At 44.8% G+C, this 25,702-nt stretch overlaps 1 protein-coding gene and 1 long non-coding RNA gene across 2 annotated transcripts in view; both read right to left on the reverse strand.

Annotated features, from left to right (window-relative positions):
• The window catches only part of CHSY1 (chondroitin sulfate synthase 1), a 93,043-nt gene that overhangs the window by 37,712 nt on the left and 29,629 nt on the right, over positions 1-25,702 (reverse strand). The window lies entirely within an intron of this gene.
• Positions 12,322-25,538, reverse strand: LOC109309169. The gene is made up of 3 exons (XR_002100824.1): positions 25,528-25,538; positions 24,164-24,170; positions 12,322-12,443 (listed from the first exon to the last, which is right to left on the reverse strand). It is a non-coding gene; the product is annotated as an uncharacterized LOC109309169 (long non-coding RNA).

A 25,702-nucleotide genomic window follows, 5' to 3' on the forward strand; every position in this document is an offset into this window, starting at 1 on the left:
AAACTACTATGAGACTGTTTCAGGCTGGACATAAGGAAGAATTTCTTTACTGTCCGAGCCCCCAAGGTCTGGAACAGCCTGCCATCAGAGGTGGTTCAAGCACCTACATTGAACACCTTGAAGAGCAAACTGGATGCTTATCTTGGTGGGATCCTATGACCCCAGCTGACTTCCTGCCCCTGGGGCAGGGGGCTGGACTCGATGATCTCCCGAGGTCCCTTCCAGCCCTAATGTCTACGCAATCTATTAAATTAAAGGTCTATGAACAGTTAAAAAGTCTCCCTCTGAGGGAAGGCAAGAAATCTGTTTCGGAGCTAGTCACGGGGAACCAAAGGACACCACCATCACCCTGCCTGAAGCTCTGAGTAAATTTGGTCCTCCAATACTCCCTGCACAGAAGGAATTCAGTTTGCCTAAGCCCTAGCCACGTGTGCAGACCTATTTCTTCTTTAACAAAATCCTTATTCCCTAACGTTGCTTTTTTTCTTATTACTGTTATGATTAAATACCTTGATCTGGGAAGGCTGCTGCCTTACTGATTGTATTAACTTCTGCTTGCACAGACAGCTGTGAGTACCAAAACTCAGAAGGACCCACTGGGTGCTGTAGCCCAGGGTCCAATATAAAATAAAAGAGCAGTTTTGTCCCAGAAGAGGAAAGGACGTGAGGGTTAACAGCTGTGGCATGCACGGAGACCAAAGTAAGAGTCAGATGAGTAGCAACCCCCTAAATGACTCCTCTTCTACACTAGGGCAGCAGGATAAAGCACATGATTTCTAGCATAAGAATGAACACCAACATCTAGATGCTAAAATGTTACACCTCGCTGCCCTGTACTTGTACACTGTCGCCTGGCAGGCAGCCATTTAAAAAGATCTGTATGTAGGAAATGCTGACCTAGCCAAAGGCCACCAAGACTTTCAAAGAAGTGTGCAAGGTCAAAGAGGGAAGTCACTCGCCCAGCTGTTTGTTACCCTGATACGTCTTCAAAAGAAAAGGAAGTTCTCACAATCGATCATATTTAAGCCAGACATTAATACTGCCTTGATGCTATTAGGACTTGAAGAACAGCAGTCTATTGGAATATGAATTTTTTGAGTGCGTTATTTAAAATGAATGAAGATGGGATTTTTTTGATGCTTAGAACATGCAACACCCATTTGCTGACAGTCAGTTTAAAATTTAATCACACGATGGTTTCTGCTTACAGAAACATGAAATAAAAGACAAGAAAAGACCTAAGCACGTCTATCGTGGCTAGGTAACAATTGGAGCTGGCATGTAAACCTACAAATTCATCTTTGAAAAAAAGCCCCCAGTGAAAAGAATTTTATTTGGTGTGAAACAGGGATAACTGAGTAAGAAGATGAAGGGAAGGGAATATTTAGTTCAAACACCAAGAAACCACCTTTAGTTATTTGTGCATGCATGAGATTTGTGTCACTTTTCCCAACAAAGGCCTGCGGCGGCTTACAGCAAGAGAAGCAAACTTGAAAAAGGGCAACTAGAACAAATAAAAGAAAAACAAAAAATAGAATAAAATACAGCAGAATTTAAGATCCTAAAATCTAGCATATTAACTAAATGGATGTTCACCAAATAGAAACCCAGAACATTAACGCATTGATTAACTAAAGACTTACAAACCAAAATACTGTAGCAGCAAATCAGTTTTGGCCCTGGGGTATCTACATGCGACTTTCATTTTGCCCAATGGAAGTGCAGGCTAATGTGCTTTAGCCAGGGTTTGGTAGTCTACAGACCATGGACCCGATTTGGCCCACGGTAGCTCAGGGTATCAGCAATCTGTTTCAGCCACAACCGCAGGGGAGTCACTCCCAGAGTCCTAGCACCTGACTTTTCCTATCTTTTCCCCTCGCAGCATATGCAGTGCCTGGTGCAAGCTGGGTTGTAAGCCGTGGCCCACAGTGGCAAGACAGGTTGCCAACCTCTGCTTTAGGCTGTGACTTCAGAGTAAACTTTACTTTTGGAATGAGGTTGCTCATTTCCCTGCGCCTGATGAAGGGTGTTTTTGCTCGAAAGCTTGCAAAAAAACTCTTTCAACTATTTAGTTGGTCTAACAAAAGATCACGACATCTACCCAAAGAACCTGGTCCGCCTCTTGGAATGAAGCATTTAGTGGACTTGCCCAGGTTTGAACGAGAATCAACCATATTTGATACTGGAGTTTCAGATAAGCCTCATTAAACATCCAGTGCATCAACAGAAATGGCCTCAAGAATTGATCTGAGCCCTTACTAGCACCCTTCTATGGCAGGGGTTTTCAACTGGGGGTACGCGTACGCCTACGGGTACTTGGGAAGGCCTCGCGGGGTACTTACACAGCAGGCGCTGCTGCCATTTCCGCCACCGCTGCTGGCACTTCTGCCGCCAGCATGCTCGACAACCAACCATTGGGAGACGCCCCGCCCCCCCCGCTCACCGATTGGGCATTGGGGATCACCCCCCTACTTGTAAACCAGCTACTGGGGGACAACTTCCTTCTCGACTGGCTGCCAGGGGTACACTGACCCAAAAGGTTGAAAACCCCTGTTCTAGGCAGTAGATCTACACTGTTAGCAGGGAGTCCCACTGAAGCATCCATGCTTCCAAACCCAATGTCTCTTCGTAGGTCCCACTGATTCCACGAAGCTGCAGGAGCCACCAGCTGAGACGCCTTTGTACAAGTGGTTTCCAAGCGAGCGACTCAAGTGAAAGGTTGAGGATCAAATAAACCTCTGGTACAGTAGGTATCTACTGTAATTAAATATGCCTTGAATCGTGAACAAAGAGCTTCCAAGGAAACAGCAGCAGAAAGGCAGTACATAATGACAGTGCCACTATAGCAATTATTGTTTTCAGACTAGGAGTTGGAAGTAGGTAACTGAACATTTACTCCAGGCACAGTTTTCTCAGATCTGAGCTTCAAGACAGCAGACCATCTGAACACACACATCCTCCTCCTCCGGGGAGAGCACTAACAGCTTTTCATCTTTGTCAACTTTTTCAAAGCTATGTGGATAAAATATAGATTGCAAGAAAAGACTTCTCTCACTCAAGCCTGCTGGATCCTCGCCATGCGTTACTCCATACTGCTCCCCAGGTGCCACGCTGCAAGAGCTCTAAAGCATTTTAGATCAGCACTTTTTGTTGGGAAGAGTGCATCTTCTAGCCACAGAAGGGTTAAAAAGCCATTAGCCTGGGACTAAGAGCAAACTCTGAAGCGTGCAAGGTTAAGATGACCAGTGCAGAACATGTGGAGATGGCTGTCCTAGGACACACTGGCCATCTGAATTTGCACTGAGTTTGATTTATAGCTGTATATTTACCAAAATTAGAAGGGAAGAAGAAGAAGAAAATCAGGGAACTTGTACAAAAAAGTAACTGGGAGAGGAAACCAAACACAATGACCACAGCCCTCACTCCCCATTCCAATAAAAGCTCCCTCTGTCAAAGCTTCCGCATCTCGTCTGCAATGCTCTGGTAATGCACGCCAGCTACTTCATGTAGTGTTTCAAAACACAGATTTTTATTCTGCTAGACTCGTGCAGGCATTGGAGACTATTCTTCCTTTGTCTTCAGCTCAGATCCCCAGTGCAACGTTGGCAAGGGCCAATTTCAGAGAGGAGGCCTTCAAGTCTACCGTTTCCCCGCTGTCTCGTTTCCCCGCTGCACCGGCATGAGACTTCAGCTTTAGTCCGGATAGATTAGAGAAAGGTTCAGAGGTCACAGAGACAGAAAACCAAGGTGTTAAGCTTAATCACTACCAAGAGATGCCTTCACGTGTTTCCATAGGAATTAATCCATATATTAATATTTCAAACATGAACAAAGTCAGCACTTGGAAAAAAGATCTGAAAAAAATTTTGCTACAGCAACTTGTTGTTCCTCTTTTTTAATCAAAAGCTCCTGACAAGAAGAAAAAAAAAGTTAAACCTCAACAGCAAAAAACAACTGATAACTCCCATTCACTTCTCCCTTCTGAGGGTAGCATTTACGAGCCTTGTGACTGTTGTCAGGCTGGTACCATGGCTCCAAAAAAGACTCACTCACTGGTCCAGACTTCTTCAATGATTGGAAAAGCTGGATTTAATTGTCTAAATGTCACTAATATTTTTAGTGCTTTCCCCACGCTCCCTTGCAATTAAGCTAACCCTGCAAAACAGAATACCCTAAGGCAAGCTATATAAATTACAAGTGAATAACATGGTACGGAAAGCAGCACTGGTTTCCAGAATCTGAAGGGCTGCCCTAAGCAAAAGTGATGTCTGGTGTTGAGCCATAATTTAGACCAGTGGTTCTCAATCTTTTTTCATTTGCAGACCCCTAAGAAGTGTTGAATGGAGGTGTGCACTCCTTTGGAAATTTCAAATGGAGTGCACACCTTCTGAATTGCAAGTGTGGGTGTTCACATTTGATTGATCATAGTCATCTTTCGCAGACCCCTCAGACAGCGTGCAGACCCCCAGGGGTCTGTGGACTACAGGTTGATGACTACTGATTTAAACTATTTATTTTAAATAAGATTAGAAATGTCCAACGTTCTCTCTGGAGCCATTGCTTCATAAACGGCACTTTCTAAACAGAAGTTGGTTAAACCTCAAGCAGCCACAGGGACTGGGCTTTGAAGAGACACTGTTTTTTCTGTAGCACGGATGATGAAATCTAGTTCAACGTCCTTGCAGGAGATCTACATGAACACTGAGGACCGTTGTGCGCGCATGGGCTTTTTGTAAAAGTTCATTCTTCTGCTTTGTTAGTTCCATTTTTAAAGGATGAAGTCCAGGAGTGATTTTGCTCATACCCACTCCCAGGCTTACTGGAAATATTTTCTGATATATAAAATTCTGGAGCTGTACAGTAATCCTCCACCAAATGCATTAAAAGATTATAACAAAAAGTATACAAGGTACAAAAGGATCAGAGAGGGAAGGTTTTCTGCAAGAATAAGAGTTTCCTTTAAACTCTGTTCTTTTAGACAGCCTTCAGACTAACACCACTCTACACAAGGACTTAAGCTCTTCAAGCTTTTCGCCAGGCCAGAATAATTTAAAGAGGCCTCTCTTTGTCTAAATGCCCCATTTCCAGTCATCCAAAATAGATTCTAATCAAGCAGCCTATCATAATTTATCTTCTGCATCCAGTCCCAGAGAGACGGTTATAAAGGTTTTGAAACCCATGCCCATAGGTTGAGAAATGGCACAGCTGTCCTGTTCTCTCTGCCTCCCAGACTGGCCAGAAGCCACGGAAGCCTTTAGAAGCAACCTAGAGAAAAATCACTCCAAAATCCAGCCTTGGACTTTCCATGTCAGCTACAGAAAACAGAGATACTTACTCAAGGGAAAAAACTAAATTTCAATTCTTCTGGACACAGGAGCACTTTACTTAGCAGCCACACAAAGGAATGCTTCAAAACACAAGGCTATGGAAGGTACTTTGAGAAGAGGGATTGGGTCTGTGTGGGACCCAGGCAAGGAAGCAGGGATCTAAATGAGCATGAGACTTCCATCCCACTGATCGGCCTACATACCAATGAACACGGTGCCAGCGGAAAGCTACAGACTCTTCGCAGCCCCTTCCTTTTCTTAGGAGCAGCTATACATGCACCAATACGAATCCCACTATAGAAGATGGGACACAAAGGAGTAAGATGCATACTCATTTCTGAAACCCATCAACTTGGCTCCTTCTTCAGGACCCCTATGTTCACATCCTTAATGAGAAGGAAATGCATCAAGAAGAAACCACCCTGACTGGATAAGGAGCAACCAATGCTGCATGTTGCTGCATTATTGCTGAGCCCTGAGAAAGGACCAGATACTCATGGCCAGCAGATGAAGCCAAGACCCTCAGAATCACTCTTCAGTTTCTGAACCATTTAACCAGCTTCCTGGGCCATGCATATACCCACAAAACAGACAGGATGGTTTAAAAACTCGGCACCTGACAACACCCACTGGATCTAGAAGGGGCTGGATGCCGAACTCTCTCCAAAAACAGATCCGACTGACTTGTTTAGCTGTCCAAGTGACAGCAGAGCTTTTCTGAACATCCAGTCCTTTAGGTTTAAAAACACTCAGCTGAACACAGAGAGCAGCTGTGCCTTGACCAGGTTGTGGGAGCTGATTACTTCTCTCTTGCTACTCCCTCCCCGCAAACTAAGTAATTCCCACAAAACTCAGACAGACAGACTTGGGCCATAACCGTTTACAATGGTCTTAGAAGCCAGATTTTCTTCACCTGGATGCAAGCTGCTCACTGCAGACCACTGCATCCTCAGCACTTTTGAACATGGTCATCTAACTTTAGGGGTCTGTTGATGGAGATCATGGGTTAAAATAAATAAGATGGTTAAAATACCCATGATGGCTTACAACTCTGGATCTCAGGTGCTGAAGAGACTAAAGCAATTCTGAAAATCTCATGTCTGTTCAATAGGTTGGGACCCAAATAGTATATAAAAGCAGCAGAGCCCCTTGGGAGAACAGAATTTCTAAATCATATCAGCAGTTTCTTGCTATAAGCCAAACCCACTTTCATAGGGATGGGTTTCATAGCATGATCTAAAAAGATGGGTTGACAGTCCCCACATGTCCTTGCTTTAGCCATGACAAGTTGGGGTGTTTGGATGTTTCTGGGCATTGCGCCTGAGAGATGCGCAGATTTGGTCTTGCCATTTTAAGATGAGGTTAAACACTTGTCCTGGATGGCTTAGATAGGGATGATCCTGCGTTGAGCAGAAAGAGGGACTAGATCTCCAGAGGTCCTTTCCAACCCAACTTTTCTATGATTCAAGAGTGCTTAAAAGATGACACAGGAGAGCATCTGAACACATCCAGTTTTAAAATTCAGTAATTGCTGCATTTTACTTTCTCCTCTGTTGTCAAGACACTGGATCAAGAGATAGGGGGTACAAACAAACCGAACAACATCAAACGATACTATGCAAGCTCTTACAATGCAACAGTTAGCTGGGAGCAATCCTGTCACAATACAAGTGTTACGAAACCACGACAACTGTTATCTGTTCCATTTAGGATTAGAGCACCGGCAAATTTCACTACAGGAAACCCTTGCTATTTGCAGGTTTGGCATTAGCGGTTTCAAATATTCGCAAATGCCAAACCCACATTTTAAATACACTTTATACGCTTACAGGAGTGCCTCGGGAGTGCTGCGCTTGCTACCACCACACTCCCGCCACTGCCACCGGAGCCAGGCCCCTGCCCCACAAGCTCTCAGGGGCACCACGTTCATGAACACGGTGCCTTACTTGCAGATCTCACTCTTCGCAGGGATCACGAGAACATCCCCTGCGAATGGCAAGGGTTGCTTGTAATTTGTATTGCTACAGAAGCCTGGACCCAAGCTCATGTGCACGCACCCCCTTGTCCCCAGGACGGTTAAATTTACCTCTGTTCACAGCCAGAGGATGATGCTCAATCTATACTTTGCAGTCTGCACCACAGTGTAACGATCAAGGCTGGCTTCTCGAGTTAGCCTGGGTAGAGGAAGCAGTGCTATTGTGGTAGTACAGCCCAATTTACCCCCTGCAGGAACTGACTTCTAATTTAACCTACACAGCACGGGAAGCAAAGATCAGAAGCTCTCATGTAATTGTGGAAAACAAATCAACACTGGCACCTAGGGAAACAAACAATCAATCAGCCTTGTGAATGGGGCGCCAAACTTCAACTCCAAGTTTCCAGTAGTACTTAGACAGCAACACTGGGTGCATCTACACGGTCATTAATGTGCTTTAGATCAGTGCTTCCTAAACTTTTCCCCATTTATGGTCCCATTTCCTCAGCATAACCCCTCATCCCCAACCCACAACCGGGACCCCATCCACTGATGTTGCAACCCCATTTGGGGTCGTGACCCACAGTTTGGGAACTCCTGCTTTAGGTAATGTGCATTAAATCTAGTAACTCTGGGTACCTATACATGTGCCAGATGGCTGCTTTGATGCATGCTAATTAATTAAGTCTGCTGGAGTGTGTTAATTAACATGCTCCAGCAGCCTCCAGGTCACGTCTATTCAGTGTTCCCGCACTTGAAAATGATGGCAGGGGCGCTTGAACTAAAGCTCAAATTACTTTTGAAGCTCAAACGCTCATTTTGAAGCACAGGACACTGAATACACATGATGCTGCAGGTGCTTTAATTAGAGCCACACTCAGAGCTGCTCTAATTAAAGTGCCCCTCCCACCCCAGCAAGCACATGTATAGACAGACTCCCTCCATTGTGAGGTACTAGAAAAATGCACATTAGCCTATTTTAATGTCCCTTAGCTAAAGAGCACTTTTTTGTGATGCTTTAATGAGCATTAAAATACATTAATGTGCATTAAAATGAATGTGTAGATGTACCCACTGTGTACCTGAAGATGGTTTAAATTTATGAGCTCTGTAATAATCTTACAAACAACTTGTAGGTTAAAAGATTTTATCTGAACTGCCTTGGAGGTGACCTAGATTCTGGTCAGTTGTCAGCTTAGCACACTATTTATTAATGAATCATATCCACAAACAGAAAACCATCAAGAGGCACAGCAGGAAACACTCTTTCAGGCAATCATTCCGGTTGCAGTTAATTTGTTTTCTTCCATAAATTAGAAGAACAATGTTGGTGGAAGGGTTATTTGATGCCAGCACTTTGGGAACTTGAATCACTAGATTTAGTCTTCGGTCATAATTTAATGAAAAAAAAAATGTTCATGGATGCTTAAAGTAGCAGCTTGATCTGTTCTGCAGAGAACGTTTCAGAAGTTGTGGTTAAAAATGTGACTCATCAGCTAATATTAAAAGCCAGTAAGTAAGAACTTGCAAGTTTCACGGTGTCCCTTTATTTTCAGGGAAGGGAAAGCCACGTACACATACACATGTACAGTTCCACATAAGCACCGCATGTCTCGAGCGAAGGGCTGAGACACAATGTAATGCCAAGTGAAGTATACACCCAGGTGGTTCAAAAGGTCCCTTAGCATCCATGAACACACAAGGGTTACGAGGAGCAGAAAGACCCCTTCTAGGTAAGTTCTGCACCGAAGATGTTAGCGCTCTACCTGCTGGCTACATATAGATGCTGCTGGAGAAGAGAGAGTTGGATAGCAAGAAGTAGCTAGCTAGCTAAGCCTCCGTTTTAACCCTTCCAGAAACATGAACGTGACTTGACTGCAATAAAAATAGCTTTATGCATATGGACAAAAAGCCTCAGAGAAATCTGCAAAAAAAGGTTTCTAAATGACTTTAGGAGCTGTGGTTAACATCTGATTATAATGAAGCATGTGATCCAGCAGCCGAAATTCAGCCGTGGTGAAAAGGAGAAAAGCAAAGCAAATGTCTGGATTAAGATTGCTTAAGCAGAACAGTTACACCTATGCTTCAGAATGAAAAATGTGTTCAATCATCAAAACATTAAAAGGCTGCTGTCATGTTCAGTAATACTGTACCACCCAGTTATAAAAAGTTGGATGAGATTGCCAAATCTGTAAGTATGATTTAGACATCACCCAAGTGTTAAGAGAATATTGTTTAAATCTCTTGGCAGCTTGGAGACATCTCAGCCAATCCTTTTAAATGTTTAATATATCTTGGAATAAGCATGCAAGAGTTCACCAAAAAAAACTCTGCGCGTCATTTTACTACACAATGAGTAAATGCATTTGCTTTTATGTTGGTTTATAAAGTAAATACACAATGTCATCTTTTATCAGCCTTCTCCTTTCATAACTCCCACAAGGCTGCATGCGATTCTGAGGGTCGTTCTTCAGCATGTATTAGAGTTGATGGGTCCCACGACTGAGGTTGTTAACGTGTCAGAATACCACCCACTACTCAGCTAGAAAGAACTTTCCTGCCAGTGAATCTACAGAGGGCACGAAGGATAAAAGTGCAGCCTTCTTCCGTTTTATGCTTAGTAAAAAACTTCATCGCACTGTTATGGTGTCGTTGCATTAGAAGGAAAGTAAGGAGAAAGCAGAAACTTGCCACACTAAGTGGCAGGTAGAAACACGCAAATCCATCAAAAGGAAGAATGCGCACACAAGTGACTCTGAAATTATATTGGGAGTCAGTTGCTGAACAGTGTGGTATACGTTTCAATTTGGAATTCACTTTCCTCCCGTGTCCAGGCATTGCAGGACAGATCAGTTTGCTATGCCTAAGTAATGAAATAGGAACCACAGAGCGTGCTTGAGGCAATGTGGACACCTCCACTGGAACTGCAAGCCATTTCTGTGTGCAGGTTATTAGTTGAAAAGAACAGGAATGAGATTTTAGTGGCACGTGAACTACGGTAACTGCCACATCATAGGGAACACCTCGCTGCCACAGAGGTGGGCTATACAAAGCGTGTTGCTGGGCATAAACATTTCACAAGCGACTAGCATGATGGTTGATTGCACTAGTGCACGAGGCTGGAACAACATCCCTTCCCAACCCCGTGACGCCATGACCAGACTGCCATGTGTGGAATATGTCTGGAGCTGTAATCCTAATGGAGCCAGCACAGACAAACCTCATCCAAGTCAATCCTATCAAAATTTGCATGCTGTCCTATGACAGTCAAGGAGTCATACCTCTTTGCATCACTGACTCACGCAGCTGTGCTGGGAAAAGCCCCTAGCACAAATCCATTTAGTAGTATCAGAGATGTTGGGCTGGAAGGGACCTCCAGAGGTCATCTAGTCTAATCCCCTGCCTGAGGCAGGATCATCCCTATCCAAACCATCCCATACAAACTGTAATCTAAACCCTATCTAAGACTGCCATCAACCCTGACACAACACAGACCCAACACCCTAACCTTGCACACATAAAATAGGGGACCACAGCAGCCAGCATCCTGCTTCTATAAAAGGCTGTTAATATACACTCAAGAGATCCCAGGAAGAGGGCCGCTGCACTGGACAAACTGATTCCATCAGTGGTATATCTGGTTTCACTGAGGGAAGTATCATGATTTTTCTGGTAGCATCTGCACCAACTCTTCTGGTAGGAATACTGGCACACCACGCCAGCAGAGGTACTTCTAGCACAGACCTGATGCATGGAAAATGTTTCATGCATTGGCCTCATTACAGCACCCCCCAAGTAGTACTCCATTTGGAAAGGCACCAAAGGGTAATGTTTGATGACACTGCTTCCACAGGGACACACAGAAAGCAGCCTCTTGGCTTGGACCTAGCATGGAGACTGCACTGAGAACAACCATGCAGATCTACCATTCAGTGGAAGACTGCAGCCTTCCCTCATCAGCAACCTCCCTTCTGAACCTCCCTTCTCTCTCTTCCCTAGGGGTGGTGGTAGTGAAGGAGATGGAGCTGCAGGAAGCTCATTCTGTACAGGCCCCTGCCTGTGGGCTCTCTCCTCTGTTCCCAGGATCAGCTCTTTCCTTTCAGGCCCATTGGACAGATGGAATTTTCTCCTGTGGGCTCCTGCATCCCGCCATTGCTCAGATGTCACTGTCCCCCTCTCCTGGAGTCACTGGCTTTCTTTCCTGGACAAGAAGGAAATGCAAGCATGCAGACTGCAGCACCTGCTGCTTGTGCAGCTGGAGCGTAACAAGCTTCTGCCACAACCAGCCACGCCGCACGCAACCTAGGAAGAGGACCACCTGCCCAAGGAACTACCCAGCTGCTTGGGTACTTTCTGCAGTCTATCCTGAACTCTGTGCTGCTGTGGCTATTCTGCTAGCAGTGCCCAAGAAAGCTGGCTCAGGGACTCATGCATATACTCAGAGGGTGAAACTAGCACTGGACCAACCAAGAAAAACACAGTTAGCAGGCCCCAGGTCTTGGGTGTGTAGGTTGGCTTTGAATCTTAGCTAAGGGAATAGCACTCCTCAGGACCAGAGTTAAACAGAGCAAAGCTGCAACTTTGCTCTACCATAAGAAATTAAAAGACCTTCAGCAAACACCTTGGTTGTCTCTGCTACTTCTTGGACTTCTGGCTAAGATCAAGAGCTGAGTCTACTCTTCAAAACGCATGCTGAGGAGCATGCCATTTGGTCATGTGCTTGCCTACTCACTTTTACCCAGTTCTTTTGCTTTTAAATAAATAAATAAATAAATATTCCCGAGTTGGAATTCATGTCAGCATATACACTGCAGACCTCTGCCTGGCTTGGTCCACCCTAGAAAAAAGTGAAAGATCTGCAAGTTCCCTAGAAGGAGGTTCTAGCTGAGGAAGCTTTTCTGTACACACAACTCAGTCTCCTGGTTGGTGCTTGCCACCCCGCCTTGCTGCCGAAAGCACGGACAGCATCTGCAGGAGCTCTGAGCTTACCACGCTCCCACTGCAGCCACTGCGCTCCCGCCACCATGCTCCCGCAGAGGTTGGGGGCACACGTTGTTCATGATGCCAGTCACTGATGGTCTGCAGTCACTTCTGGTCTGTGGTTTGCTGGTCCTCAGCTTAAAAAGGTTGGGAACCCCTGGCTCTAGTGCCCCAATGCTAAGCCAGTAGAGAATTACACAATTGTGGACCTCACACAGATAGAGTTTGCACATCCAGATGATATGCAAGGTGTTATGTGAATACTCCTTCAGAACTGGCATCATCCCAGGTGAACTTTAGCTAACCAGAAGGTGCAGACAATGCGCTCTTAGAAATATTTCAGACAGCCACAGAGAGACTATAAGAAATGCCTTTCAGCTGTGATTTATGAAAAACTTTTGCCACGTGATGTAATGGAAGACGATCATCTACTGTACCAAAGTGAGCCATTTTTTGACAGGCTCATCTTGTATCCCAAGTTAAAAATGTCTGTCCTGCTAGTCAGCCAGAGTTCAATCCATTCTAACCAGGTGTGCTCAGGCCACTCGGTTGGGGACACTGGTTTTCAACATCGTTCACAAAGCAAGGCCCGAACCTAGAGAGCTGTTTGAGATACGGTCTCAAATCTGCTTATTTTATTCCAGTGCAGGCAGGACCTGAGATCATATTGCTGGAATCAGAAGGGGCGAAAACAGAAGTTGTCAGAAGATACTTTATTGCTGTGCACAGTCAGCCAACTGTATAACAAAGATCTGGACGAGGCAGGCAGGCTAGCCAGACAGCTGTGAGAACTTCCCGCTTGTCAGGCAAGCAGCTCTGGTTCTCTTCAGCACCTCTGGGGTTTCTCTCAAACCAAAAAGTACATTATTTGTTTTTGCTTTGCAGCCTGCAATTAAATGCAGCTCCGTTTATTATTTGCATTGTTGGGATGACTAGGAACTCTAGCTGCGGACCAGGCCGCTGTTTGTGAGCAGTCTTTCCCGCCCAGACAAGGGGGGCTGGACCCAATGATCTCACAAGGTCCCTTCCAGCCCTAAACTTTTGTGAATCTGTGTACTGGATTAAAAAAACAAACAAACAAAAACAAAAAAAACAACCCATGAAAGAATCCCTGGTCTAATAAAGTATAAACACAGCAGACCACAGTCAGGTCCAGGAAGATGACAGGGTACGGGGAAAGGAAAGCAAGCTGATCACATCCAAACCCCTGCATTAGGAAGGTTTATATACAGGAAGCAGGGGCAGCCAAGCCTGAGAGAGCACTTTAATAAGTGTAGATGATATCAACCCGCCCCCAAAAGCTTGTCACATGAGGACCAGATCCTGCCAAGAGGAGATTCCTCAGTTTTCTTTGCACAGCGGGAAAGCGGGCAAGTGACGTGCCTAGGCCCAGCCCTACAGACACGTAGGGAGTCCCACTGCCTTTGAAATACTTGCATGAACTTGTGCTTTGGGTTAATAAAAAGCAGCGGCATGTTTTTTTCTGTCCGAAACTCTGCCTTACCTGCTCTTCACCTGACTTTGCATCCAGCCCATTCTATAAGCTTTTCCTTGCTTTCCACCACAACCCGAAATCAGTCCCTACTTAGGAATTTTAAAATTTGAGAGTTTGAATACAGTGTTTCTCCCTGGACCATTTGGGACAGCTTCCATGTCACAATGACCTGAGGATACCACCTACCAACTGGACCCCTGAGACGGACAAGGGCCATATTTCAAAGCTGTGCACTCCATACAAACTATTTGAAGAGCAAGTACTGTTTCCGGTTGAGTTGAACCACCCCACCACTCTCACCAATTGCTGTTTCGGGACAAATGCATTTTCCTACTGTAGTTTAAACAGGGAAGTGTCTACAGAACAAGCCACATGTTAGTGCACCTTTATTCTCAACACTCAGAAAGTGCAGTGCTCCTAAATGCTTCCAACATTTGTTTCATAGTGTGAAGCTTTGTGCAACAGTTTAAACCTTAACCTTTCATAGAGAGATTTACTTATTTAACTGAATACTTGCCTTTCAAGAAAGAATTGTGAAACAGACAACTAGAATTTCTATCTAGGCATTCATATGAGCCGATTTGCCTTTCAGGTTTTTAAAATCCAGCAGACTTTTAATAAAACTGATTCTTAGGATAAAAGTCTGCTTCTGCATGAAGAAAAAGAATAAAATAGTAGTTTCCTAAGACAATGTTAAAAACCCCCCCAAAACCCAGCTTTTGGAGACAGAGAAAAGGTCATTTGAAAAATATGAGTCACTTATTACTTCCAGCCCCCAATTTACATACGCAGTTGTCAAAGGCCGAAATGCAAGATGAATATTTCAGGTCTGCCCTTCTGTATTCTGTCCAGACTTGTTTCTGTCCTCTTACTAATGGCAGAATAGAAACATTTTCCAAAAAGCTCAGCATCTCAATGTCCTACAGCCCCAGGCATATGAATGTCCATAAAGAACAGGATGCAAACTGCAACTCAATCGACATAATCAGATCAACAATTATTTTCCATGGTGTTGTCATATTCAAGCACAAACATGTTTTATCTCTGTACTCTTAAAGGGGGGGGGTAGAGGGAGTAGGAGAAGCAAAGCACCAATGCTAAAAAGTTTTAAGCATCCAATACTGTTACAGGAGCTGTAATTCCAGGTAGGAGATAATTATGTTTTTACTAGGGGGGGGGAGGAGGAGGGAAGGGTTATAACTCAGGGCTTTGTTTAAAAAAAAATATGCAGGGAGACATCTTGTACCACAGGGCTTTTACAAAAACCCCAGCTTAGGTACTGCAGCTAAATTTGAACACACACACACACATCCCAAATTATTTGTCTTTTGGAACTTATTTTTGTTAGAAAACTTTTGCTTTAAATATATGCTTCTACACCAATGTATTGCACGCGAAGACCCCCCAACTTCCTACCAAAAAAATAAAACCTTTTCTTTGGGGATATCAGGGCTGCCCTCACCCAGCTTAAATACAGAAATAGTCTTCAAAAAATAAAATTTTAAAAAGATCAAACATTACATAGTGAAACTCTGGGATAGACATCTGTCAATTCATCTAGAGCGTCTCGTGGGTTTAGGCAGAGAAGAGGCTTGAACGACAGGAGAATTAGTAAAAGGTACCATACATAAACCTCCTTTGGCAATGCCATTATGTGACAGTTCCTTCCTGAGGGGACTGGTTAGGCCATTTCAGAGTCACCGAGGAATTGCTTGATCTATAAAGAGAGAGGGGTGAGGAAATCACTTGCACTTAATTGAGGAATTAATGAATTTTAAGCCACTGATGGAAGCTAAAGATTTAAACAGAGGATTAAATAAAGATGAAGCCATATTAAAAAGCCCCATGAAAATAAAAGGTAGAATTTCAGGGAAAGGGATGAAAAGGACTCTAAAAGTGTCCTAGCAATTTTGGGGCACTGACATCTGAAGGAATAACTAATTCCCACCGACTTTCAAAGCTGATGGGGTCACTTGCCACCCTCCACCTGGCTCCCATGTGCACTCTTCAGGAAAACTTGCTTGCTGGAAAGGACAACTCGGGCTGAGCCTGCAGACAGCGTGAACACGGTTCTGCATCTACGCTGTGCTTCTTTTGTCCCTGCTCTCCGGAGGAATCAGCCTACAAGTCGGCCCAGCTCTTTACAGCATCTCACACAGAAGCTCGGACAACCTTCCACTCGTGAGTGTGTGTCTGCAAAACCCCAGGCATGTCTAAGTACTGAAGGAGATTAAGAAAAACGTACCAGCCTGGAGAAAGGAAGAAATGTGAGCATGTCTCATCCTTCTTGCCCTGCTGCAGCTCGGGTCATCCCTGTGGGGGCCAGTGGCTCAGCTACCTTCAAGATGGACAGGCTCTGGACTATACTAGTCAGGAAGGCAGCAGGAGCACAGCTGAAACTGTTGTGCCAGGAGCCACATTATCTTTCCACACACGACAGCAAGCTAAAGCTGGTCCAGGTGCTCCGGGGGGTTATCCACAGCTGGCCTCCACTTGTCCCTCACCACCACCCTTGTATTACTAGTTCCCAGTCTATCCCCACTGCCGCCTTCCCCCTATTTCTTCATACCAGTCTCCAGCCATGATCTGCTTTTCTCGACTAGCTGCAGCTGCAACCAGACTATAGTTACCAGGCTAATATGCAACATCAATCCATAATACAGCATCTGGGGTTTGAAGGTGGGGGGCAAGGGGGTGGCGCACAGATAGGAAGGAGCCAAGTCCTATAAAATCAGAAACTTGTTCTGCTAAACCTCCTAACCCCTCCCTACCAACCCCCACACCCACCCATTTTCCTTCTCATTGTAAGGAACATTAGAAAAGGCAGATGACCCCCTGCCCCCACTTCCACATACCCCAGCCTTAGACCAGACTCCATTATACTACAAAAAGCAGTTTGCTCAGCATATCATTCAGACATCACCCTTGTGCTGTGAGGCCCTTCAGAGTGAGTCCAGGACAAGACAGAGGAGATGTAAAGGAAAAAAAAGCCAGGGAGTGGGAGAGAGGGGAAAATGAAATAGAGTTCAATTAAACAGCTCTGCTCCAGCACCCACTGAAAGTTTCAACTTCACACAAGATTTAACATCTCAGCCTGACCAGATGAAGCTACTGGAAGAGAATTAAGGCTCACAGGACACAAGTAAAGCAGGAAAGTGCAAATCACAACACAGATGATGAGCAGCAGCGGCAGACGCACCAGAGACGGTTGCTCGGCTCCTGTACTGGTGGAGAACGCTGCCTGTCACGTTTGCAAAAAGCCCAGCGAGCAGACTATAAAATCGTGTGATCCAATGACTTGGCAGCAACCTACGCTCTTCTTAAGGAAGCCAGGCTGCATCATCTTGGCCTTCGAGGCAAGCTTGGTTTTCTCCAACTGAACAAACCCCATTACTTTCCACATTGTTTAAATGCCTGAACAATACTTAAGGGTTATCTGGAAGATGCACACTGGGACCAGACACAGACATCAAACACCACCCTGACAAATAATTCAGAGCTGTGTTGTTCTCTTAAGCATTGCCTTCCAGTTGGAAGTACTAACCTGTCATGCACCAACTGCACGTATCAACAGAAAGAGCAATAACCAGGATTTTCCAAGAAGCTTGCACTAAAACAGGGAAACACTTGTAGCCCTGTCAACTCTTCAGAAACAACACGGGGTCACTGAAAAAAAAGAAAAGGTTGTGCTATTTTAGTTCTTCTTGGACTTGGCTCTTGAGCAGCAGGAAGTGACGAAGCAGAGGATTCTGGGAATCTGAACAAATAACACTGAAGTTTCCTATAAGAAATAAGAACAGACAGGAGGAAGTTCAACTGGCAGGAAGAGACAGACGGGAGACAGACTATCACGGGTGGCTGTCTGAAGGGGTAGCAGGGATGGAGAAAAATTAAAACTGGATCAGAACATGATGAAATGCAAGCAGCAAGCAAAGCTATTCTACTAGACCAGACATGGCACCAGTCATTTGGCAACAGTGAGAAAGTTCGAGGATCCAGACATAAAATGTAGTGGGGAGAAACGGAGGGGGAAGGAAATGAGCAAGGCATGGATTCAGGGTGGTAGTAAAATCTTGACAGGGCAAGCCTGTAGAGACAAAGTGATTAAAATGACACCGCTGAGGCTTCAAACACACACTCATGGGTGTGCAACAAAGCTCTTCACAAAGGCCTTCAATGGTCAAGCAAGGGCAAAGTAGTCAAAAAGGTGACAACGTGAAGATGAACATATTTACCAGCTGTTATCAGGCACGCAGACAGGCTCAGAATAAAATGATTTAGCAGAACAGCTACCCATATTTCAGCTTGGCTCATCCACTTCAAGAAACCAGAGCCAGAGCTCACAGTCAGACTGGGAAAGAGTTTGGGCCACGTGTGGATGCAGGGGGGCAGCAGAAGAAAGGAGGGGTGTCATGTCAAGTCTTTATACCTGGTCAAAGTGGATCCGGGAAGTAAATCCCATGTAAAACCTTATACAGAACTGCAACAAAGAAATGAATCTATTCTAGGAGATATTAAGAGGGGCATCACCTGCAGGCCACCAGGGAATTAGCACAACTTACATAGCAACTACTGCAGCCCTGCATACTATGTTATAAGTTATAACTGACTTTTTAGGGCGGGCCAACCTAGAAATGCAGTTAGGAAAGAAAAGGGATGAATGGAGGAAAGATTACAGTAACGTGCTACAAACAGCTGGGGGAAGAGGCAAAGATATGCTGCACACCATTTACAAGTATTGCCAAAGCAGTACCTCTGTGAAAAGGACTGGGTCGATAGCCATAATAGTGTTGTTCCTAGTACCTGAACAAGCAAAAATTCAGCTTGGGACATTGGAAAAAAGGTGTCCTAAGCATGTAATGAAATCAGTTTCTCAAGGAGATGGCTAAAGTGTACAAAACAGATTAAATAAAATGTGTAAGGGAATATCAAAGAGTGAAGTCCTGTCAGATTTTAAATAAGGGAGACACTGAAGATCAACTACTGCATCAGAAGCATTTTTCTGTTTTCCATCTTAAATGATCATGTTTTATGACCATTTGTCCCTTTTCAAGGGTGCACTTGGCATTTTCCATTCCTGTGGAACCTGTACCTTTATTATTAGTTACCCCATCATATTTCATTCTGGCAAGTCAAGGTGGAGAACAGCAGTTTTGACAAACACTTCCACATGATAGTATTTCTGCAATTTATGCAGGCAATTAATGCAGTGTCCAACCTGTGCATGCTAAATCTAGATTTCAACTCACCTCAGACACCAGTCATTTTGTTCAATTTTATAGATACTAACATATTCCACAGTAGAGTGGCTCTCTGGAAAAAAGACTCACAATTTCCTACAGGTCCACTTTTTTTGTAGCAGCGGCATTTAAAAACCTGTAATTAAAACTGCTAACAACACAGCAAATGAAACTGAGTGTAAGTAACCGGATGACACCAACTAGGAGGGGCTGTAGACACTTCATTAAAAAGTCATTTTGAATCCTGATCCTGTTCTCAAAATTGGAAAAAATGGTTTGAACAAAAAATGGCATGAAATTCCATGTGGGTAAATGCAAAGTACTACACTTATGGAGATGAGTCAAAGACAATACTGCAGAAGAAGATCTGGGTGGTTAGAATGGATAGCAAGCTGAATGCGGAGTCCACAGTGTAATCCTGTTGTAAAAAGCAAACAGCCACTGGACAGATGTGTGGTATGCAAGTCAAGGGAAGCAGATCCTCCATGGCTTAGCTCTAGTGGGGCCTCATCTGGACCACTATCCAGGTTTGCACACTTCAAGAGGGTGCAGACGAACTGGAGAGAACCCAGAGAAGAGCAACAAGGGGTCTCCTATACTTGACATGAGGAAAGGCTAGAACAGGGATAGCCACCCACAGCACCAGTGCCACCAGCGGCATGCAGCAGACTGTGGAGGGGACAGGCAGCACAGTGGTAGATAAGGCAGAAAGCAGAGCAGCAGATCGGGTAAGGGAAAAGGATTGGAGTGGCACTTGGGGAGGGTGCAGGGCTAACTTGTGACAGGCTTGCTAAAATGGTTGGACCCACTGGGCTAGAAACAGAAGTTTAGTCTGAAGAAGAGAAGACTAAGGGGGAAAAGGAGTAAAGGGGTTGACACCATTCAAATACACACTCAGTTGCTATAAAGAAGACAGTGCCCAATTTTCTTTGTGACCACTGGGAAGAAGAGGACAAGGCATAACAGGATTCATATGCAACAAGGAATACTTAGGTTAGCTATTGAGAAGCGTCTCCTATCTGTAAGAGTGAATAACCAACCACTAGAGCAGATCACCCAGAGCAGCCTGGGAATGCTCCCTGGAAGTTTTGAAGTGCCAGTTAGACAAACATTTAGACAAGGACCTTCCCAGGCCAGATAACCTCTGACATTCCTTCCAGCCCCTTCCGCCCTCCGAGCCCATCATATTCAGGATTCATAGGCTAACTTGGCATTCGCTTCTTTCAATTAGGCCAACATCCACAACGGGAGAGGGGCCGGCAGAGTTCAGCAGTCAAAACACAAGCAACTCCCTAGCCACGCAAGCAAAAGCAGCTAAAAAAAAAGAAAAACAAAAGTCTTGATAGAGGAATTAAAGAGATTCACAACCAGTATCCAGGTTAACAACTGAACATGCCTTCAAAAATCGCAGCTCAGAGCCAAAGCTGGTATGAAACAGTCTTCCTAATGCTCTGTAACACACTAGGGAACCAAGGGACTTCTGCCTCTCTGAAATAATGCAGTGCAGATCAACGCATCGTGTCTCGCCAAGGGTTGCAGGAAGGACTCCCTCAGGTGACAGACGGCAGAGGTATTCGTGGGCAGAAACGCTCCACAAGTGACAGCGCTATTGGCAGGAAAGCCTTGCTGCATCCAAAATGATCCCTCTCTCCACCTACCTCACTGGCAATGCAACCCCACAGTCTAATGCTACTGCACACTTCGTGGCAAGTCCACCTATATAAACCAGTGTCACGGAAGTGTTTCCTCTGCTGTCTTGCACATGAAATTTTTCCCCTCAAAGCCCCCAGGCACAGCACAGCCAAGATTCATTGGTTTCTGAGATTTGCTACTACAAACTGATTTTATACATATAAAAACGAATCACAGCTTCCAAATAGCATAGCCTCAAGGATCTTAAAGGGCTTTACCCAAGCTAAAGGGAGAGTCCCAGCTGGCCTGCAGGGACCTTTATGTCAGCTGGAGCTCAGAACAGCTGCTCTGGAAGGACACCTCCCTCCGAGCTCCACGCAACCCGTGTCATGACAAGGGTGGCACACATCCTTACGGGCAGAAGTAACGGGAAATGGTTCTAGTATTAAAAGATAAATTATGCCACTTCTTAACTTTCCCATATTTTTTTTTGCCCTGTAGCCTATGGTGCAAGCACCGGATGTAAAAGATAAAGATCTGAGACAGTCAATTCAGTTGCTATAAATCAGTATATCACCACTGTCTGACTAAAGTTTACACCAATTGGAAACTTGGCCCTTTATCAGGCCTTATTTGAAAAGGCCCGAGTAAGTTCCCTTTATTTTTACTGCAGCATGCCCTGGCCAATAGAAACTTTTACACACCAGAATTTGCTTCCCTGAATTGGTCTCCCAGCTATACCGTATACCTAACAAATTCTGGTAGAGGCAGTCTGCTCAAAGCCAATGAGGAATAAGATTCGGTGGACACAGGAAGACATTATAATATATAATTTCATTCCATTTCTTCATCCTGGTGTGGGGGAAATCTGTTCATTCCAGAGATTTTTCCCCCTGCATTTCTTCATCCCAAGAAGGGTGGGGAAAACCTCTGGGATGAAGAAATGGAGTAAAACAGTGTTTTCTTTAGGGGCAGGCAAATGACCGACAGACTGGTCAATGGATTGGACAAAGATGCAATGGATTCTGCAACCAATCAGAGGCAGAACACCTGACCCTGCTTCACTTAAAGAAGAAACCCGAGGCAGCTGAATGTCGCACAGGACTGCTTTTTCTTCCACACCCTACATTTGCCACTAATATCACCACGGCCTGAGTTACCTTGTACCTGGAAGGGAAGAAACATGGAATAAAGAACACATAGGCACATGTATTTTTGCACTAACCTGCTTTCAGATATCCCCCACTAAAAACTAGAGGCTAGGATTTGAAGAAAGAAAAACCATCATTATAGGCCACTTCTTCTCTAGAAAAAGGAGAGGCTTGCTCTGCTCATGTCTTGTAACAGAATATGATCTTTCATAGATTGCAAGGCTGGAAGTGACCTCGGAAGATCACTGGGTCCAGCCCCATCTCCTGCTCTTTAAAATAGGTGTAAAGCAATAAAAGAAAGAAAGGACATAAAACAAAAAAGAAACAAGACTGCTGGCTTCTGCATACATCGATTTTCAATAGCCAGGTATTATTCTGTGTGCTTTACAGCAGGGGTGGCTAACCAGTGGCATGTGGTAGATCAGGGAGGGGACAGGCAGCAGATCAGGCAGGGAAAAGGGATCAGTGGCAACTGGGGAGGGTGTGAGGCTAATTTGTGGCAGTCTCACCAAAAAGGCTGGCCCTCCCTACTTTAGAGAATCTCTTGTATAGTAAATCCCCTGTGTTCAATAAGCGATTAATTCGCTTTCAGTTTTGCAAGCTTCTCCCTGCTTAGAAGTCAAATTAGCAGTTAAACTAATTGCTAAACATTTCCTGCCACACAGAATAAAAAAGGAATTTCACCTTGCCTGGGCAGAATGTAGTTCCCAAAGGATTGCAAAGTTAATGAGTAGAACAGCTCAAAAACCTGGCAAATCAGACATTCAGCCAAGAGAAAGAAAGAGACAGGAAGTGACAGATTAAGAAAAATAACTCTAAGTAGAGGAAATGACTCGTCCTTTAAGAAGTATATGTGTAAGGTCCATAAAACAGACTATTCTTTGTGGCCTAACTGAAAGGGGGCAGGGAGGGAGATTTAAAGATTTAAAAAAGCAAAAGCCACCCTGAATAGCTTTCAGGACAGGACCAGGTCAACATCTGACCTTGTCCATCTCAGATGGAAATTTAACTAACTTTGTCTGCTGCTGCAGAGACATTAATAAAAGAAAGAAGAGGTTTTGCAACACAAACTCCAAGATTCATTTTAAAAAGCAAAACCCAAAGTACTCCCAGAAAACATCTTTAATTGTGTGACTCAGACTAGCAGTTGGACACAGGATATTCCACTCCAGGCAACCCATCTGAACCCAGATCGTGAGCAGCACAGGAAAGTGCTAAAGGTAAAGCTGCCTGGCTTCTTAGTTACAGTAAGATGGTCTGCCCCATTCAAAGTGGAGAGAGCCCCCACATCAGCACTGGCATCTGCAGAGAAACCCAGGCCTGCGCTGCTGGGGAAGATGCCTGAATATCCCTAGATCAGTGCTAGGATTGAAGCCTGCTGGTTGAGGGGGTGGGGCACAGAAGGGGGTGGAAATCAGTCTGGATTTCAGCATGCTAACGAAGGGGGTCACATTTGGCAGCTGCTATTTTGCACCTTTAAGCAAGGTCTGTCTCCTTAAATGGAAAAATACAAACTACAGGCATTGCTTTCTTACTGCAGTGACCCACGCTGAACGACTAACCGTGATGCAGAGAGCAAAGGGACATGCAAAAGCCGCAAGGAACAGAAAGGTTTGAACCTACAGACTGTCTGGGAATGCCTTACATAGCAGGCTTCACCTCCAAGAGCCAGCGCTTGGCCATGCAAAAGAAATTCTCTGTCCGGACAGGTTAAGCGATGTGTTTTGAGGAGGAAGGAAAAACAAGCAAACATCTAAGCATTTCGTATGCGTATTTCTTCAGTGAGAAAAAGAGCGACTAATGAAGCTAAAACCCCTCTGCCACGTGGATTTCCTCTAAAAGGGATTTAATAACAAAAGTTTCACATTCAGATGCCCTGAGCAAGCTCAAAATGAGCTCTCGGCAGCGAGACGGTAAGAATCTGTGACTGTAACAAGGCACCCATCACAGGCTCGCTAGCAAGATAAAGTGTTTGCTAGTAAGGGGACCCCAGAGCCAGCTGGGACAGAGACTGCTTTGTCTCAAGTTTCCTAGAAATCAGTTAGCTAAAAATCACATCCTGCGCTGCGTCCGTTTGAAGAGCTAACCCTTCCACTGCCTCAGCTGCATTATGCTTGGCTTTCCCCCACAGCACTGATCTACCGGCCCAACCTCTGATACGCTTGTGTCCGTGCGGCCAACACTTATGGAGCGCGTTGTTCGTTATAATCACTTGTTTATTTATTACCGTTAGCTTAATGCATTGCCGGACTGGTTCCTCCAATGGCTGCACAGTGCAGAGACACAGAACGGGCTCATATTAGTCACGTTGGTGAAGTCATCTTTATTGCAGAGACTGAGACAAAGCTTGGTTTAGCTCCTACTCTACAGCTCCTGTTCCCCAGATCAATTTGGTGTTATTTCCCCCTCCTCAAACCTACTGCTACAAGAGTTAATGGCTCCCTTGGCTGAAAAGGTAGGAAGATGGAAAATGCCTTGCTATTCTGCTTTCTTTCCAGGTCTTCAAAAGACAGTTTTGGCAGCCTTCAGGCACACTGCAAGAGCAAGCCACTCTCCAGGCAGTTTGAGAAGAAGCAGTTATGGAAGCCGTGGGGGCAGCAGTTGGAGAGAAAGAAAAAAAAAAAAAAAAGGAGAGAGAGAGAAAAAAGGGTAGATGTCTATAGAGACAGGTGTGAATGAATGTCCTTAAGTTTGGGTGACTATCAACTTATCTGGCAGATGGATGTCTCTAGCACTACCCATATGAGCTGCCTACCAGACCAAACAGCTCCAGCAACAATACTAGACAGACAGCCCCCAAACACTCCAAGACTGGACCCTTTCCAGAAGTTAGTCTCTGTGTAGAAGTTCAGACTGGAGGGGCATAACACAGCTATAAAAGTCTACTACAAGCTAATAAAAGAGCAAAGGGCTAATACACATGGCACGGAAATCATTGGTAAAGGGCTCCAATGTTACTCCTGCAAAAACCCAGGCCTAGCTAAGCTGGACATTGCCAAGACCTCACTTATAACACACTACCCATTTATGTACACTCCTCCCGACCTGGATGCAGATATTCACTCTTTTGCTCAAGTCAAACCTCTGTTGACTCCACCAGGGATTGCAGCAAGCTTTCCTTAGCATGCACCATGACACAGGCTAGAACTTATGCTTTTGCTAGTAAATCCCTCTGCTCAGCTGCTACAATACAAGTACTAGTTTCTTTAATGTCTAGATCCCATCCCGCCACACACTTCTCCACCTTTTGTTCCATTATGAATAATGCAGACATCCATCCACTACCAGGAATGAAAACCTCAGTGCTAAGACTACTGCACGTAACACTTCTCCAGGGGAGGCAAGCTCCTGCTTGCTCCAACAAAGAGTGCTCAGTTAAAGACTTCCCTGAACTGCTTTTGAAGACAAAATAGTGAGACCCCTCTCCACTTCTCATTGGCAGTTTTTAAATTGAGAGGGGGAAAAAAAACCCCTCTACTGATATGAGAAGCAAGAATTTTTGTAGGTTCTCTCTTTCACTGGGGCAACTGCAGGACTGGGATCAAGAGTTGCTGACTTCAGCAGCCCACTGCAGAAGCAGTCTCTTTTGTGCAGAAGGTGCCAGCCAGCTCGCTCTTGTGTAGATGAGTTGGGTCAACTCTCTGCTTAAGAGGAGGGCTTACAGTAGGGATATAAATACTGGTTAAAAAAATTATCCGTTTAACCTCCTCTAATTACATCGGTTAACTGATAAACACAGCAGCTTTGAGCTGCTCCCCGGGGCCTTTGTCGGGGAGGGGGGAAGGGGATGAGGGGAGGCGGAGGCAGCAGCGGAAAGCCTCGACAGCCTATGTAGGATCAGAAATATCCTCGTCCACATTGGTGTTAACACTGCCCTCTCCCTACCCATTCATCTGTGGTGG

This window comes from Crocodylus porosus, unplaced genomic scaffold (assembly GCF_001723895.1).
Source record: "Crocodylus porosus isolate Cpor-Errol unplaced genomic scaffold, CroPor_comp1, whole genome shotgun sequence".
Classification (NCBI taxonomy): Eukaryota; Metazoa; Chordata; order Crocodylia; family Crocodylidae; genus Crocodylus; species Crocodylus porosus.